The sequence below is a fragment of the Lepisosteus platostomus genome, chromosome 16 (genome assembly GCF_059453375.1).
Source record: "Lepisosteus platostomus isolate fLepPlt1 chromosome 16, fLepPlt1.hap1, whole genome shotgun sequence".
Taxonomy (NCBI): domain Eukaryota; kingdom Metazoa; phylum Chordata; class Actinopteri; order Semionotiformes; family Lepisosteidae; genus Lepisosteus; species Lepisosteus platostomus.
The window spans coordinates 21,486,329-21,505,016 of NC_142626.1; the positions used below are offsets into that span (position 1 = coordinate 21,486,329).

Genomic DNA, 18,688 nt, shown 5'->3' on the forward strand with positions numbered 1-18,688 from the left:
TCTGCAGTCCTACAATTCAGTTAGAACTCGTGACTGATCACTAAATCAAAGAGAAACATGACCTAGAACTTTCGCAATAAAAACATTTTACAAACTCACTTTAACATTTTAAATATTTTTTCCCTTGTTTTCATTAACAAGTTGATACCCCACCTATGTTATTGACGGGGCCCTCGTCTGAGGCAAAAACAGCCCTCGGATCAGTTATTATTTATCAATTAGGAACTCCCAGCCTCAGAACCGCATTCCATTCTGCTTTATTGTGCTTCCCTACAACCCTAACACACTCTCTATTTCCAGGACTATTAACAACTTCCCCATCTTACAGGATGATCTCTCCACTGCACTCCACTGTTTCCAACCACCCAATCATCTCATACTGCCAGCCACCTAATCTGCATAACCTTCTTGTTAACAGTTCCCTAGACCGCCCTCAGCAACCATCCACACCAGATACTTCCCCTTGCAACAGAACTTGCTGAATCACTTGTAAATATATATCCCATAGCATGCATATTCACAGCCCCTCTAGACAATTCCAGATCACTTCCGATGGCATCTTGTATTTCCAGCAACTTTATTTACTGCATCTCTTGCAGAAAATTCCTCTCTTTCATTCCCACAGTTTCCCATTTCACCTCTAACAGCCATGATCATACTTATCTCTCCGTCTCCGTCTCAAAGAGGGGTTTGGGAATTCCTCTTCCAGAAAGACATCCAAAACCAAACTAATCATGAAACTAGGATCCCACCTTCTCCCTTCTCCCAACAACAGACTTTTTACTTCATACCACCTGAGTGTCGATGCTGCTTCTCTCGTGCTCCCATCTCTTCACCACTATTGGCGTTTGTTCTCCCATGTTATATCAAATGCCAGTTTTCCTCTCTCCCTCATCCCTGAAGAAGGCTGCACAGCCAAAATGTTGTGTAGCTTTTAATTTATTTTATTTTCAGCATGGAATAAACCTTTACCTGTTCCTTTGCAGCCTGACGAAGTCATCAACTTGAACTTCTGACAGAACTGGAAAATGATAAGTCAAATGAATAATACAAATGATCTGTCCTTCTTATCTTTTTACCCCAGATTTTACAAAATAGATGGAGGCACAGATTGGCTGCCTCAGGCTGTGAGAAAATACCTTCGGAGCACCACTGTGCTTCTGAATTCAAGAGTTTTGGAAATAAATCAGACCAGCGAGGGCGTCCAGGTTGCGTACAGAGACAAAACGGACAACTCAGTTAAAACGACCTCAGGGGACTACCTCCTGTTCACCGGCACGGCCAAGGCTACTCTGATTGTCAGATTTAACCCCCCTCTCCCCCTGCGCAAAAGAGTAGCCCTGCGGAACATCCACTACGACAGTTCAACTAAAATATTCCTGGTCTTCAAGGAGCAGTTCTGGGAGAAGGAAGTAATCCACAGGGGCAAGTCCATCACAGATCACCCATCACGGCTTATCTACTACATGAACGAAGCATTTGAGAGCGGGGCGGTGTGGTGCTGGCCTCTTACACCTGTTCGGACGAGTCCCTGTTCTTCCTGGGGATGAGCGACGAGGACTGCCAGGAGCTGGCGTTGAGCGACCTGGCGGCCATCCACGGAGAAGGAATCCGCGATCTGTATGAAGGAGGGGTGGTGAAGAAGTGGAGCCTGGATGAGTACAGTCTGGGCGCCTATGTGCTCTTCACACCCTTCCAGCTGACAGATTATTACCAGGACCTGTTCAAGCCATTTGAGAGAGTCTACTTTGCAGGAGAGCACACTGCTCTGCCTCACGCGTGGATTGAGACGTCCATCAAGTCCACAGTGAGGGCAGCCTCGCAAATGAACAATAAGTCTGCTGAAGATGTTTCACACATAAAGACAGAATTTTAAGAAAGGGCTTCTGGTATCTTCTTTCCAAAACACAGTGATCTCTAGAGGGCAGAGTTCCAGTAAGGCCAGGCAAAGACCCTCCAGAGATCAGTGTCTAACTGTAGTTATTCCTGCATTTCCCTGGGTATGAAAAAAAAGAGTAGAAATTCCTGGGTCCTGCTGGAACACTGTGTCTGCTGGTTTTCATTCCAGCTGAGCTCTACACCTCCACCGCTTACTCATAACTTCACTGATGTGCTTATTTGTTTAAACAATTACCAGACTTTAATAATAATAATAATAATTGCTTACACTTATATAGCGCTTTTCTGGACACTCCACTCAAAGTGCTTTACAGGTAATGGGGACTCCCCTCCACCACCACCAATGTGAAGCATCCACCTGGATGATGCGACGGCAGCCATAGTGCGCCAGAACGCTCACCACACATCAGATATCAGTGGGGAGGAGAGCAGAGTAATGTAGCCAATTCATAGAGGGGGATTATTAGAAGGCCATGATTGGTAAGGGCCAATTGGAAATTTGGCCAGGACACCGGGGTTACACCCCTACTCTTTTCGAGAAGCGCCCTGGGATTTTTAATGACCACAGAGAGTCAGGACCTCGGCTTTACGTCTCATCCGAAGGACGGCGCCTGTTTACAGTATAGTGTCCCCGTCACTATACTGGGGCATTAGGACCCACATGGACCGCAGGGTGAGCGCCCCCTGCTGGCCCCACTAACACCTCTTCCAGCAGCAACCTTAGTTTTTCCCAGGAGGTCTCACATCCAGGTACTGACCAGGCTCACACCTGCTTAGCTTCAGTGGGTTGCCACTGAAGCTGAGTAATATGCTGGCTGTGAGTAGTTGAGCAACAATAGTTGATCAAGTAGCTCTCACTGGTTGATCAACTGAAGATAAGCAGACAGGTGGGGGTAACATGGTACCTGACAGGCCTACAGTGGGAGTGACACAATATTGGATATGCCTCCTTTGAGACATTAGACACCAACAAAGAAGCTTTTACTTCTACAGATTCAGTTGGTTACATTTTAGGCATTTACATTTCACAATGGTGAAACTCCATAGATGCAGGGTTGGAACCTATTACTAATCCCTGTAACAACCAATAACATTTTTTAGGGTGAAAGCCAATTTAACCAACATACAAAATTAATTCATTCAGTTTGTGATTAAGAATTTTGCTGGGGCAGAAACCAGGAGACAAACAGGGTTCCTCAAGGACCAGGTCTGGGTGCACTGAGTTACAGAATTGGGAGGAAGAGGCCCCCAGAACTTCTGTCAAATATCATTGTATTTGGGAAGGAGTGACCACAGGAAATTCCTGGAGTCTCTAAATAAAACCTGTTAGGTGTTACTGTCTGGTTGTCAATATCCAAACCTCCTTTCAGCAAAAATATGGAAACCCTTTCTATTGATAAAACTGGTGTTTTGCAAATTGAAAGAAACAGGCCAAAGAAATGCTCTTAATAGGAGATTTAAATTACAAATGCTGTCAGATATAGATATGCGAAGAGCTGCATTTAAAAATAAAAAGATTATATCTTGCAAGAATCCAGCATATCACTTTAGTTTTATGTCAGGTCAATCAAGGAATATTGTAATGCTGGCAGATTTAAAGTACTTCATGGGAAAATGTCTTGTAAATTTTGGAATGCTGTTTGGAAAAAATCAACAAAAAAATCTAATTAAAAGCATGAAATACAACTGTTGCTATAAGTGGGAAGTTTGAGTCTCAGACATTTTTCAGGGATTGCACAAGGCCAGTCAGTCCTGGTCTTGAGGTTAGGCAGGTTACACTGTAATTGAGCTCTGGTGGTGTCAACATCAAACAAACAGTGCAGAAAGCCGATATAGCCATTGACTGTCATGACCACCCCTTGCAAAATGGATCTGAGCTCTTTTGATCTGTGTCAATTTAGACTGCCTAGATTCAAATGCAATAACACTTAGTTATCTTCTATTTCCACAACATGCTTAATTTGAACAGTTGATTGTCTATTTTAATTTATATATCATACATATATGTCACCGCTTTGCATATTGGATCAACTTGTGTTGACTGGATTGTGTACTGTGTTATGTGTTTTACCTGATTACAGAGCAATTTTCCCGTTAGTTACAAAACTGAAGCTTACTGCAAGTAATTATGTTTCTGAGTAAATGTTCATGATCAAACAATTTCTAATGTAAACCCAGAGAGCAGTATGTGTTTGAAATGTAAACCCATGTAAATGGCTACAATTTACAAAAGCAGCCATTCAGGATGCGCACCATTTCATCTAAACACAGCACTGTAATACACAGTCTAAACAGTATACAACTTAAATATTGTCCCAAGCATTGACCAGGATACCAAAAACAGGCATTTTCTGGTGATAGCCCAAATGTACTACCTGTTGGGTTTACAAAGTAGTGCAGTCCTGGCATAGAATATTTTAAAAAGTGTAGTGTAATGTGGCATTTACACCACATTATTCACTGTGCATTCTGAATGTCTGGATCTTTATTAATTGTCGTGTCCAGTTTTAATATTTTTAAGTAACACATGCAGCAATTACCCTATAGTTATCGCAAATTCAGCATTATCAGGGACCTCTACTTGAAATAAATGGCCCTTTGAAAAATTAACTTTACAATGAAACCTTATAGAAAATTAAAGAATTATTATTAACCAGGCCAAAATAGATTTTCTTACTGGGAAAGATTCATACAATGTCTTTGTATAAGATCATTTATTATTAACCATTTATTACACAGTTGTTTCTTATATTTGATATTTGACCTTTCAGGGGAACAATACAATTTAGATTCTGTCAAAAAGTATAACTCTTTGTTGCACAATCTTTTCAGATGTGTTACATATTCTCTTAGAAATACATTTTATTATAGCTTTATACATTTTATATACAAATAAAACTGCTTGACTAAAATGTGACTAAAACTAATTAGGTTTTAGTCAACTTAAAGTAAGACTAATTACAGTCAGAAGTTCGTCGACTAGACTAAATTAAAAGTGGGTGACTAGTGACTATGACTAATTGACATTTTAGTCGACTTGACTAAAACTATGACTGAATCAAAAACTGGTGACTCAATTAACCCTCCTGGACCTTCGCAACTATCTTAGATCCAGTCCTGTGTTACTCAGATATTTCCCAGCTATTATTTTACACACTGTTCTTCAGGTATAGGCCATGTACCTACCTCAATAGGATGTTGCCCAGGGAACAAAACTACAGTCCATTGATATTATCAGCTGAGCACTACAGCACAATTGAAAAAGAGCTTAGTGACTAAGTGGGCCTCAAAAGCACATTGAAATTATCTGCTTATACTGTATATTATCTGCCACGCAGTTACCATGGTACCATACTGCATTGAGTTGTCACCCTCGGGTCACAGATTACAACCGCATTTGGTATTTTTTCCTCCTTAAGATTGTGATACAGCACTGGCTTGGAAGGAAGAACACCAATGCTGACTTTCTGTCTCATATACCCTCCCTTAATCAAACTCTGAACGGTCCAAAGTTCTACTAAGATCCCTTCTAGCTTCCGTGTATTGAAAAAGGACTCGGTTTCAGTGGTTAGTGTTGTGATAGCTGACGGCAGCAGGTCCCCTGTATAAATGGATGCTCCCTTCAGCATATGTGAGGCAGTTGTTGACAGGCAAAATATGCTGAAGGAACAAGTAATAGGATTATTCCATGCTGAAAAGAGAAAATTATTGTAGAAGTCTCTGAGTGATACTCCAGGTGGTGTCTGAGTCAAAGGAAAAAGTGTTAAAATTCAGGCAAAATCCTTTAGGAATTATATTATAATATATGCTATATGATATGATATCTGTAAAGGAACAGGAGGTGGTTCTAAAGCCGGGTCTTGGAACAGATTGCTGTGAAGAGACGGAATGCTGTTTTAGTAAGAGAGGGGGTAATGTGGCCCAGGGAGGAGGAGGAGGAACGACATAGAGATCTAGAAAAAGATTTAGAGGAAGGCATAGTGGGTTGCAGCAGAAGTAGGCTGAAGTAGTTCAAATAGGTGGCTGCGTAAGCATGAGTAGGCTGCAAAGGAACAAGTAAAGATTTATGTCGCAGGATGTGGGCCATTGAGGCAGTAACAGGCGTGATTGATTGGATTGTGTTAATTGCCAGGATGGTGTCAATGTTGCCTCTCGCTCAAGGTTTCCAAGTTCAGTTGTTCAAATGAATACAGTCCAGCAGGGAACAATCAGTAACAACGGTCACACCCAAGTTGTTCAGGAAGCAATTAGGTACTGATACTTGGAGGTGTGAAGATTTGTTGAGCCAGTTTTAACCAGACCAAGGGAGGAACAAGGGAGTGAACAAAGAAGTGACAAGGGCCCATAACACCTAAGCTCGGCACTCTCACACCTCTCAAAGAACACAAGTTTCCTCCTGGTAAAATACTGGGCAAACCCTTTACTGACAAAGACAGTGGAAAACACCCTGTGGGGGATTGAGTCAGAATAGAGGGGGCTGCCAATTCCCACAACACAGACAGCACAAGGGAAGCTGCAGAGTGCGAGACCACAGAGGCAAGGAACTATTGGTCTAGGAAATGATGACTATGGGGGACATTGGCTTTGGAACAGAGGTACTGTACAGACACATTTAATACCTGGAGGAAAGGAAAAAAGAAACTGGCCCGTCTAGCTGATACAAACTGAGGGAAATGTAGCACAGCCCATGGGAGAATTTCTAATAATACCCAAATGGAGACTGGGGAAGTTGGACTGAATGGTATCCCACTCCTCTAAATGTCTGTTCTCCTCTGAGCCATCAAAGACTTTTACAGATACTAAGAAGAATATTCTAGTGGTATCTCTTCAGTACTTTAAGGAAAAGGATGGACGACACTCAGAAATTCAAACTGTGTGATTGGGTGAAAGTGAATGTGAATGTAGCGTGGCTGAGTGGTCTAAGGTGCTGGCTTAAGGTTCCCGTCACTTCAGGGGTGTGGGTTGGAATCCCATTGCTGTCAGGTTCTTCTGTGAAGACCCTGCTTCTACCAACTCAGGGTGTGGCTCTGTGGCTAAGGATCTGCGCCAGTGGCTGGAAAGTTGCCAGTTCTGGCTGGCAGAGGAATCGTACTCTGTTGGGCTCCTAAGCAAGGCCCTTAACCCCAGCTGCTCCAGGAGTGCTGAATGAATGGCTGACCCTGCACTCTGACCCCAAGCTTCTCCTAGTGTGTGTGTGTGTGTCTCATGAAGAGCAATACATAAATCATATACGGCTAATACATTAATCTTATCTTATAAAATAAAAAGGGCATTTATATGATAGAAATGCTTGTCACTGGTCTGTGTGTGCATTGGTGATTCTGGGAGATAAACAGAACCTGTGGTAATGTAGAGGGGCCCTAGCACCCTGTTTATAGGTTTGCGTTTGCAACCATTTACATTCAACCTCAAGCCTGCGTGGAAGCAGCACATAGCGAACTCCACGACATTATCAACAAGCACGAAAACTCCCACCCAGAAGCCGTCTCAATTGTAGTTGGCGACTTCAACCACTGCAATCTGAGGAAAGTACTGCAAAAATACATTCAGCATGTCACTGTACCGACAAGAGGAGGCGATATTTTGGACCACTGCTACACAACAATAAAAGGAGCATACAAAGCGCTTCCCAAACCGAGTTTCGGTAAGTCGGACCACATCGCTCTCCCGTTGCTTCCTGAGTACAAACAGAAGCTGAAGACCTCCCCCATTGCGAACAGGTCAGTGCGTTGTTGGTCTGAGGAGGCAGAAAGCAAGTTAATAGACTGCTTTGATAGTACAGACTGGGACACATTTAGAGCTCCCGACACAAATTTAAATGAGTATACGGACGCGGTCACCAGCTATATTAAATACTGCACCGACATTTGTGTACCAGAAATGAAAATTAGGTCATTTCCCAATCAGAAACCATGGTTCAACAACGACATTCGCAATAAAATAAAAGATAGATCCACCGCGTTCAAATCGGGGGACAAAGAGCTGTACAAGAAATCACGGTATGCATTAGATGAAGCCATAAAACGTGCCAAACGGAGCTACAGAGTGCGGCTTGAAACGCAGTGCACTGACACCTGGAGGCTGTGGCAGGGATTACAGTCAATCACAGGCTACAAGGGCTGCAGCCAGGAGATTGACACGAACAACGCATCCCTGCCTGACGAGCTGAACCATTTCTATGCCCGCTTTGATGCTCTGATGCTCTGAACATGGGCAATGCTGAGAAGACCCCAAGTGTGCAGGGCGAGTTTGTTCTGAAACTCTCAGAGCAGGACGTGCAGAAGACTCTGAGCAGGGTGAAAATCCGTAAGGCTGCAGGGCCTGATGGGATACCACCTCGAGTCCTAAGGACATGTGCAGCCCAGCTGACCACAGTGTTTACGGACATCTTTAACTCCTCCCTGTCACAGTATATGGTCCTCACCTGCTTTAAAAAAAACACTATTGTTCCAACCCCCAAAAAGACAAAAGTGACATGCCTGAATGATTACCGCCCAGTAGCATTAACATCTGTGGTGATGAAATGCCTGGAGAAGCTGGTGTTGTCACACATAAACTCCTCCATCACAGAGTTCCTGGACCCCTTGCAGTTCGCCTACCAGAACAACAGATCAGTGGATGATGCTGTCTCCCTGGCTCTGCCTACAGCCTTGGAACACCTGGACACTAAGAACTCGTATGTGAGAATGCTGTTTGTGGACTACAGTTCAGCATTCAATTCCATCATACCCAGTCAACTGGTGACAAAGCTCAGGGGATTAGGTCTGTGCAACTCTGTCTGCAACTGGCTGCTGGACTTTCTTATCGAGAGACCACAGGTGGTGCGGATAGGCAATAAAACATCAACACCACTCACCCTGAGCACTGGAACCCCACAAGGCTGCTGTCTGAGTCCAAGGTTGTACTCCCTATTTACTCATGACTGCACAGCAAGACACAGCAACAACCGCATCATTAAGTTTGCCGATGACACCACTATAATAGGACCGATCAGTGATGATGACAAGTCCACTTACATGGATGAAGTTGTACAGCTGCTTAGGTGGTGTCATAGCAATAACCTGGACTTGAACATAAAGAAAACTAATAGTGGACTAATAGTGGACTTTCGGAGAGCTAATAGTGGACTTTCGGAGACACAGCCCATACACCCACAGCCCACTCAGTATTGATGGAACGGAAGTGGAAACAGTCACCAGCTTTAGGTTTTTGTGAATTCACATCTCTAAAGATCTAACCTGGACTGTGAACACTGACTCTATCATGAAGAAGGCTCAGCAGCGCCTTTATTTCTTGAGGTGCATCAAGTGATGGGGGATGCCAATACATGTGTTGGTGAACTTCTACCGCTGCACCATTGAGAGCGTCCTCACCAATGGGATCACCGTGTGGTATGGCAACACCTCTTCGTGAGAAAGAAAGGCACTGCAGAGAATGGTCAATATGGCCCAGAAGATCATCGGCTGCGATCTCACCGAGATTAAACAGCTCTATGAGGACCGCTGCCATGGTAGAATTCTGGCCATCACAGAGGACAGTCACCACCCCGGGCATGAGCTCTTCACCCCACTGCCCTCAGGCAAGAGATATAAGAGCATACGGACACTTACCACTAGATTCTTCAATAGCTTCTATCCACAAGCAGTGAGACTGGCGAACACATTTAGCCATCCCCCTCGGACCACACCTACACCATCACCATCTACCTCTTTATGATTTCTTATCTATTGCACATCTCCAGTCATTGTTTACACGTCTGTATTGTTTACATTCAAACTGTCTACATGTTTACTTGCACATTGTCTATTGTTTGTTTGCACTTTGTCTTGTTTTTTACACTTGTTTTACAATCGAGAGACTTTCTGTAAGTAAGAATTCCACTGTACCAGTACCGGTTACATATGGCAATAAAGTTCAAGTTCAAGTTCATATTGCTAGGTGGCGTAGTCCCATACGAGGCAGGAAATAATTCTTATTTCAGGGGTGAACTCATTGTGGCATTAGCAAGCTAGTCAGATTTTTTTTAAAGTAGAGGACAACTACAGAAACATTGGCAAGGAAATTATGGATGGCTCAGAACTGCAGGAAAGCAGTTTACAAAAGGTTCACAAAGGTTCACTCCACCAAGGGAGTCAAAATTCTCCCCAGAGGAGGACTAAGAAAACACTGACAACAGAGGTGTGAATAGATGTGGGTCTTGTGTATTCAGGAATTCATTGAAATATGCATGGCAAATAAGTGTTGTTTTGTGCAATGCTATTATGATTACAGTACACAGTAACCTATTAGAATTGTTTAAACTGGTGACATAGTGGAGTTTTATCTCCATCTCTATAGGGCCCCTTAGACAAGGAATGTGGCATGCTTGTTTTTTTTATGACAGCTGCATGGACATGCACTAATAATTTCCTTGACTGCGCCTACTCTGCTTATCAGTACTGCTATACCAGATACTCACATGGCTGCCTCAGCGTTCGCCTCAGAACCACACCAGTAGAACTTGAGCTCAGGCACACAGATTTTTCTCTCTAAAAAGTAGAACTATTTCTTTATCCCTAACCAACCTATACACCAGTTCCACATCAATCTTCTACCTACATCTGGGGTATTTGACATAATACCGATGCAAAATGCAGATATCTACTCACTGTTACACGTCAGACTCTCTGCAAACCTGTTTAATTTCTGTTGATGTTTTTCGAATGGATTTCATCAATTAGATAGAATACATCTGGAAAACACTGAACATACCATGACTAGTTGTGTAAACTGAATGCTAATAATGTGTGTATCAAAACACAGGGCGACTATACTTCAGATCTTGCAGTTTTTATTAATTGACAATGTTAAGCAGCATTGACTTGGAAATTTGAGGGAAAAAGAAGTGCACATTGTATTATTAGTAGTACGACAAGGAATTTTATATTACAAGCAATTAAGATTCCTTAGCATACGTCCAATGTTTAAGTGAGGATATCTATGATAATGTTTACAAATAATCTACAATGGTGCAGAAATGTGCCAAAAATGCTAATCAAGCAAGGAATGATATCAATTTTACTGTATTTGTTGAAAGAATAAATTATTTATTAAAAATCACCAGGTGTTGCTGTAAATCTACTTTGTAGTGTGGTCATGCCCTTCTTCATCCACCTAGGGGTCTGCTCCTTACTTGTGGATCTTGATGCTGTGGTCAGCTGCAATAATGAAAGATTTTCCAGAAGTGACACTGTAGTTGAGCACAACGGTTTCCAGGCAAGTATTTCCGTCATGCTCATCTCCCACAAACACAGGGGCATAGTTTACACCTTTCTCAGGAAGACTTAAAAAACTCTCCACCATAGTGTAGCACCATTTCTTCAAGCTCCTTCTTATCCACTCCATAAAATATACGAAGTGGCTTCCCAGTTGCATTTGCCACATGGAGTTTGGAGCTTGCTCTTGCAGACCGTGGAGTAATTATGCTGTTATTTACATTGTCAGTCACTGAAGCTCCAGCTCCCATATTGTCTTTCTGGTTGTGCTGGTGAAACTGTTCTGAAAAGCAGAGACAGACACAGTATTAGTAAATTCAAATAATTTTAATTTTATTTACATTTTCAACTTTTTTTCATGTTTGTTTCATGCATAGGAGAACAATATACAACACAGTCATTGCAGAGAAGAAAAAGGAACTTACAGAAAGAGTGAACCCTTGGAACTATGTGCACTGTATTCCTGCATTAATTGCTCCTAAAATGTGGTCTGATCTTCATCTATATCATAAAACACAATCTAATTAAACAAATAACACACAAATGTACTGTTTTAACACACAAATATCACACAAAAATACTTTGTCATATATACTTTACACGTGACATATATTTTTTCCAGCATTGGCATTGAATGTTTAAACATTATGTTCAATATAGACAAGAAAAAGTACAACTGTTTGTGTGTTATTTGTTTAATCAGATTGTGTTTATTATTATGATGGAGATGAAGATCAGATCACGTTTTAGGAATAATTATAGGAATACAGACATTTTTCTACGGGTTCACAAACATTTTCTCAATACTGCAACCCTAAACTGTGATACTGTATGTATATGGCACTGTCTACTACAAGTAAAGCCTCTTAGATTCATGCACCCATCAGACAGCAATTTGCTATACCCAATATGTTTTCAGCTTCCTAGCAATGTGCTCGATTGCAATTAGGTCAAGCCCACAGAATGCAAAGCAATATTGATTAACACAAAATAAATTCTGATTTAATGTGTGTTGAGTCTTGATTTCAGGCTGTTGGTCCACAAACTGTTAATTTGGAAAAGGTACAGTTTCTACACGTTCTATAGGTACTGCATAGCACACATTAACACCTCTTTTTTTCCCTTGCCTCATCTATGACTCCTCCTGTCTATACCCAACTTTGTAGCTACCCATTGAGTATTAGAGTTAAGAGCTGAATTTGAAGAGCTCTATGCAAAAGCAGTGAGATAAGTGTTACAGCAATAAAATTAAAATGTAAATCTAAATGTTTAGACACAATCTCTGAAAAAAACAGACAATGAATTATTCAAGACTAAATAGATAGTACTGCACATGTAATAGTAATAGCATATAGGCTGCAAGACACAGCAAGAGCCTTCATTATAAACATTTGCATAATACTGTATTATAATGCGTAAGTTTCACAAGTGCTGAAAAAGAATGAAGTCTGTATAAATAATGTTGACTATTTTCATGAAACATAGAACACATTAGGGTATTGGTAACCTGTGCTGGTTGGAAGGTTGTTCAGGACCAGGAGTCTGATACCTGGAAAATCAACATACTGTGGGATTGCTGTTTCCTGTCCTTTGAAGCATGAGATGTCTTCTGCTTAGAGTCACTCCTAAAGGTTCCTTTAGCTAAAACAGTGGTTCTCAAACTGTGGTACGCATACCACTTGTGGTAATCAGAGCACCCCCAGGCGGTTTCACCAGATGACCCTGGAAATTTGTTGTGTGCACTGAAAAATTGGGAATTAAAAATTGAATAATTAAAAAATATGTATTTTTTATCTTTAATGAGCTTCATTGGGCTGCCAGTTGTGAGTAATGTATAGGTGCTAGATAAAGTGTCTCACTACTCATCTTAAACCTTGAAGTATAACCTGAAACTACAACATTAGATTTGGAGTTAAATACTTTAATGTGCTGTGTATCAACTGTGTATTAGTTTTGGATCTCTGTTTAGGAAATAAAGTATTAATAGCTCAAACTATTTTGGTTTACAATGCTGATAGCTTTTTAAAAAAACAGTTTTGTACTAGAGACTCAATCTTCACATGTTACAGTCAAACTTTCTGCATCCAGAAGTGGACAGGTGAAGTTAACCCTCTTCAGGAGACTGGGAAAGAAACGGCTAACCTGCATTCAGAAACCTCATTTGGTTGTTTCCTATAAGCAGGGTTTCAGTATGAATAAGGAGAATCATATCCTGTGTGTATCCTGCAGTTTGTTTCTTTTTGTCAAGGCAAGTGAGATCTGACATAAATTGAATGAGTATGAGTAGTATGAGAAATGCACTCTTAATAAGGAGCTCCCCCACAAAATCTCTATGCTAAAGGGAAGGATAAAAAATTGCAGGATGTCAAACAGTCAGAAGAAGAACTGTGTTATTAAAAAGTGTCCCTAAGTCAGAGTGTTTGTTGCCGTGCTGTACTACATGCACACCCTTCGCCAACGCCTGGATTACTAATTCACTGCTGTGGATTCAGCTCAGTAATGCTCGCTTCCTGTCTCCACGGGAGTACAAACTTCAAACAGGTTTGCCATCTTCACAGATAATTTCTGTTCTATCTCAGTTAGTTCCCAGGATTTTAATTGTTGGCTACTGTATGACACATGAAAACATGTTCGGAGGAACATTATCCTGGCACCAGAGTTAAAGATTTTGAGGTACAGTGTGCTCACAGAATGTAACGTATCAACAGTTATTATTCATTGCAGCACACAAGACACTATATTGCAGAAACTGGAAACAGCGAAGCTTTATTTGTGTGTCAGACTGAAGCAGTTCGGAAAGAATTTTATGTTGTCTGATCCTATTCCAGTTTTTAATCGTGGAAGTGAAACATTTAGCAGGCTTTTCTTTATAGCTTTGTGAAAAACTGGGATACTTTGTGGGAAAGGCAGAAATCTTTTGCAAGAGATGGTCTGCACCCCAGTCAGTTTGGCTCAAAAAGACAGTCTAAGAATTTTGAAGAAAAGTACAATACTGTGTATTTGGCCAGTTTCTCAACAAGTTCCCTCACTCTCACTTTCCCTTTTGCTCAAAACAGAGTTCCTGTTGTGTCAGTTCTTAGAAAACACAAGAACAACATGCACTGGTGCAATTCTGAGTAATCTGATTGCTATTAACTGTAGATCATTGTCCACTGTCACTGTTCTGTTAATCTTACTTCACCCCAAGTTTATTTGTAACAAAACCTTTATTGTTGATTAATTATTACTTATTTTAAACTGAATCTTGGTTAAAGAATGATGAGAATGACCAAGTTTTTACACTTCCCCTCATACTATAATTTTCTGAGTAAACTGAGAGAAAATGGTTGACGGTGGTAGTTCCTACATTTTAACCGCAGTCTAATTCAAATTTTATTTTAGATTTTTTCTCATTTGAAGCTTTCATTGCTCAAATCTGGCCCCATCATCCACTTGCACTGATTGATAATGGACTATCACGTCATTCAGAAAGTTCAGAAAGTTTTGTTTATTTGATGTTAGTGTAATCATTTGTTTGAAAAATTAAGTTTATTCTGACAAAAATAAGCTACATCTCCCTATAGTTAAATATAATTATTTCTAATGGCAAGTCTGGTATTTTAATGCAGAATCATGCATCATTTTCCACCTTTCCATCCAATATAATGACATGCTGTACATTCCAAGAGGCATTATAAACATAACCAATACTATTGGTTTACTGCTTTTGAGAGACTGAGAGAACATGTTTACTCTTTGGAAGGGGGGTTAGTTCCTACATTTTAACTGCAGTCCAATTCAAATAGGGATTTTTTCTCATTTCAAGCCTTTGCTTTTACCCTCCAAAATATAATAAAATAATTTATGATTGTTATTCTTGGAGCTCTCAGATGTCCTTTCCTCACTTGTAATAAAGTGTGATAGAATCAGTTGTTCTGATGAGTTTAATATTCACTTTGATAATCAATCAGATCCCCTTACTATTGAGTTTTTAAATCTCACTGGGTCCTTTAATTTAGTGCAACATGTTTTAGGTTGATGCATGTGAATGGTGTTACTCTGGACCTGGTTTAATATCCTGGGGCTGCAGCTACACAGTCTGGAATTGAATGATATTTGTATCTCAGACCATGTTAGTGGACTGTTTAGCTTACGGTTCCCCCCTTTAGTAGATAATAAGAGGACTAACTCTTATCAGTCTTGTGTCATTAATGCACACATCACTGCCTAATTTCTGCTGGTTTTTGCTTTGAGAACTTGTTGCAGAAATTTCAGTCTTTTGACTGTGTAGAATGAGTTAACAGTTATAACAGCTAATGCTTGTTAACTCTGATTAGGTAGCTTCTATTAGAAATTTTAGTAAAAATTACTCTGCTAAAAATGTCCTTGACAATTTATACATTAAAGGGTAATGCAGACAGTGTGAGCAAAAATAGAAGGACACTAGATTAGCAGTTCACTACTTACACTCAAAAACCTTCAATGAAGAGGTTAAAACTGCAAGAAGTAATTTATTGAATTGTTTTCTATTAATCAGCTTAATCCTAAATTTATTTAGGCAATATTAAGAGAATTGCAAATTCTTCCCCCAGTGTGTTTGTTGTCTCTGTAGCTGAATGTGACAAATTCATAGCCTTTGTTTTGACAAAATAGTCTCTATGACATTCTGAGTTCAGCACTGCTGTTTCTCATGATGTCGTGCCTGTGCAACCTGTCTCTGTAATTAACTCTTTCTGTCCTATCTTACTGAAGGGGCTGTTTCACACTGGTTGTATTGAAATCTCCCATCTTATTTTAAATGCACTGTTGTGCATCTTCTCTTGTAGAATCCAGATTTAGATATGGCAGAGTTGAATAATTGTAGACCTTAAGGTTGAAAGCGATGTATTGGTAAATAGAGATCATCTTGAAGGATCTGTTTAAATTCTTTCAGAACTTAAAGGGGAAGACACCTGAGTGTCCTGGCCAAATTTCTCCCTGGCTTATACCACTCTTGGCCTCTTAATTCCCATCTGTGAATTGGCTTCATTACTCTGCTTTCCTCCCCACCGATAGCTGATGCTTGACTGTATTGGTGCACTCTGACTACCGTGGCATCATCCAAGTGATGATGCTTTTTGAACTGTGAGCCAATTCATCTGAAGAAATGTAAAAAAAGGCTGGAACCTCCAGCTCATCTGAGACGCCCTCACCTGCGCTGAGGAATGAACCCAGAATGAGCCATAGTGCGCCAGAACGCTCACCACACATCAACTATTAGTGGGGAGGAGAACAGAGTGATGAAGCCAATTCACAGATGGGGATTATTAGGAGACCATGATTGGTAAAGGCCATGAGAAATTTGGCCTGGACACTGGGATTACACCCCTACTCTTTTTGATAAACACCCTGGGATTTTTAATAACCACAGAGAGTCAGGATCTCAGTTTTACATTTCATCTGAAGGATGGCACCTTTTTTAACAGTATAGTGTCCCCATCACTATACTGGGGCATTAGGAATCACACAGATCACAGGCTGAGTGCCCCCTTCTGGCCCCACTAACACTTCTTCCAGCAGGAACCTTAGTTTTTCCCAAGAGGTCTGCCATCCAGGTACTGACCAGGCTGACTCCTGCTTAGCTTCAGTGGGCTGCCAGATGTGAATTGCAGGGTGACATGGCTGCTGGCTAAAGATAATGTACTCTGCAGTGGGCAGCAGGGTCAATGGGCTCAAAGTTAAACCATTGAAAAAACAAGGTCCCTGGAGGGACAGGAACATAGCACCGGAAGGACTCGAGCTCTGCATGGAGCCCACTGAGATACCATGTTTTTTCTTTCAGAGTCATGACAATGGGTCATAAACTGGGCAGAGAGGATCAGCAAGGTGAATGCACAGCCATAAACTGGGTCTGCAGAAACACAGTCACAGACCCTCACAAAGAAAGCAAATGTGTTTCTCCTGCTGTCGTTAGCTTACCTGACTGTGGTGTACCTGTTCCTGAACAGACTCACATGAGCGCTGCATGGAATGGTCTTCAAGTTCATCTATATGAGTACGTCACAATAAACTGGATCTTCTTCTGCAAACTCTGTCAGAACCTGATAGTACTTTTTGAGGTTGTGATTCTTCCTTCCCGAAGAGGAATCTGATTCAGTAGTCAAACATTAAACTGAAAAGGTAAAACCAATCAGGAACCTATGCTCGTGCCGTCAAGGAGGTGAGTGAACAGCTGGTTGCTGGAGAGAGGCTGACGAAACTAAAGGAGACCTGGGTGAGGACTCAATCCAAATAACTAGACAACAGGCAGAAGGACCTTAACTGAAAGGACCAGAGAGGTCTTAGAGAGGCTTCCCCACACTTTCCCCAAGACAAGTCTTAGGAGCACGTGTTCTGGAGGTGCCCCTTCACCAAGGATTGACAATGCCATGCAAATCCTGGGAGCAGGAATGATGCTCAGCTGCAAGTCATCCTGCTGGGGCTGGCACTGACTGAATTGGACAGTGGGACACAATACCTGCTGGGGCTGCATGTGTCCTTCACAAACAAGGACTGTGGAATGTGAGGAACAATCTCATCCTGAGTGGAGGGTGAGAGAGCTGGGGGAGAGGATCCTTGTGAACCTCAGAGGAAGAATAAAACATGACATAGCTAGGGTGCAGTTTCTCCTTGGCAAAGAATCGCTGGAAAGAACTGTTGGCCCTGTACAAGTGCTGAAAAGGAAGCAGTAAAACCTGTCCCTTTGTGCTCCTGCAGAAAACTGAAAGTAGAGATAGCTGTTACGCATTCCGCACTCACTCACACGGTCACGCATTCCACCCTCTCTAACAAACACCTTCACATTCCCACGCTCACCCACTTAAAGAGACGCTCACGCCACAAATAATCTTCCTATTATTATTTGTAATAATAGGAAGTTCCCTAGTACGTGCATCTTTTCCCTTTCGTTTTTTTATCTCATTGTTGCTTCCTGAACTCTCACTAGTTTCTGACCTTGTTTCTGTGATTTGGATTTGTTGTCTTGATTGAACTGTCTCAACCTGTTTTTTGACTTTCGCCTGCCCATTGGTTTTTGAGTCTATGGACTTGCGTTTTTTGTAACATTTTTTTATAAGGACTTCCTGCAACAGCGAGGGGATATTCCAAAAATATCACAAATGCAATTGATTTCCAATATACTCTAAACACAACCATTAAGTTTGTTTTCACGGCTGTGAAAGTATTTTCTGATAAATTAGCAAATTTACTATATACAGTACTGCCCACCGCAAGACTTCATCAATGTACAGAACAACAAATGGATTTAAAAGGTTTTTACCAGCAAAAAAACACAGCACCACAAATATTACAGGAAAAGAAAAACAACACTTTCAGCTTCAGAATGGAATTTATTTGAAACAGAACAACATATTTTTATGCACTATATATTTGGCAAATAAGTTCTCAGGCAAGAAAATAAGAAATTTATGGTTTCTTAGGCTAAACACAATCACAAAAGCAAAAAACTTACAAAGTATATAAACCTAGATATCCTTACCTTACAGTGGCAAAAGATCCATGTAGAGAAGTGCACAATG

General features: G+C 41.1%; 1 long non-coding RNA gene, 1 pseudogene and 1 gene segment (V, D, J or C); 2 read left to right on the top strand and 1 right to left on the bottom strand.

Annotated features, from left to right (window-relative positions):
- LOC148647025 (Ig kappa chain V-III region MOPC 63-like) overlaps positions 1–18,688 on the bottom strand; it is a 482,291-nt gene that overhangs the window by 83,527 nt on the left and 380,076 nt on the right.
- LOC148647027 (uncharacterized) overlaps positions 1–18,688 on the top strand; it is a 173,093-nt gene that overhangs the window by 26,646 nt on the left and 127,759 nt on the right. The gene's annotated exons all lie outside the window — the stretch shown is intronic.
- On the top strand, positions 813–3,631 carry LOC148647030 (L-amino-acid oxidase pseudogene; annotated as a pseudogene).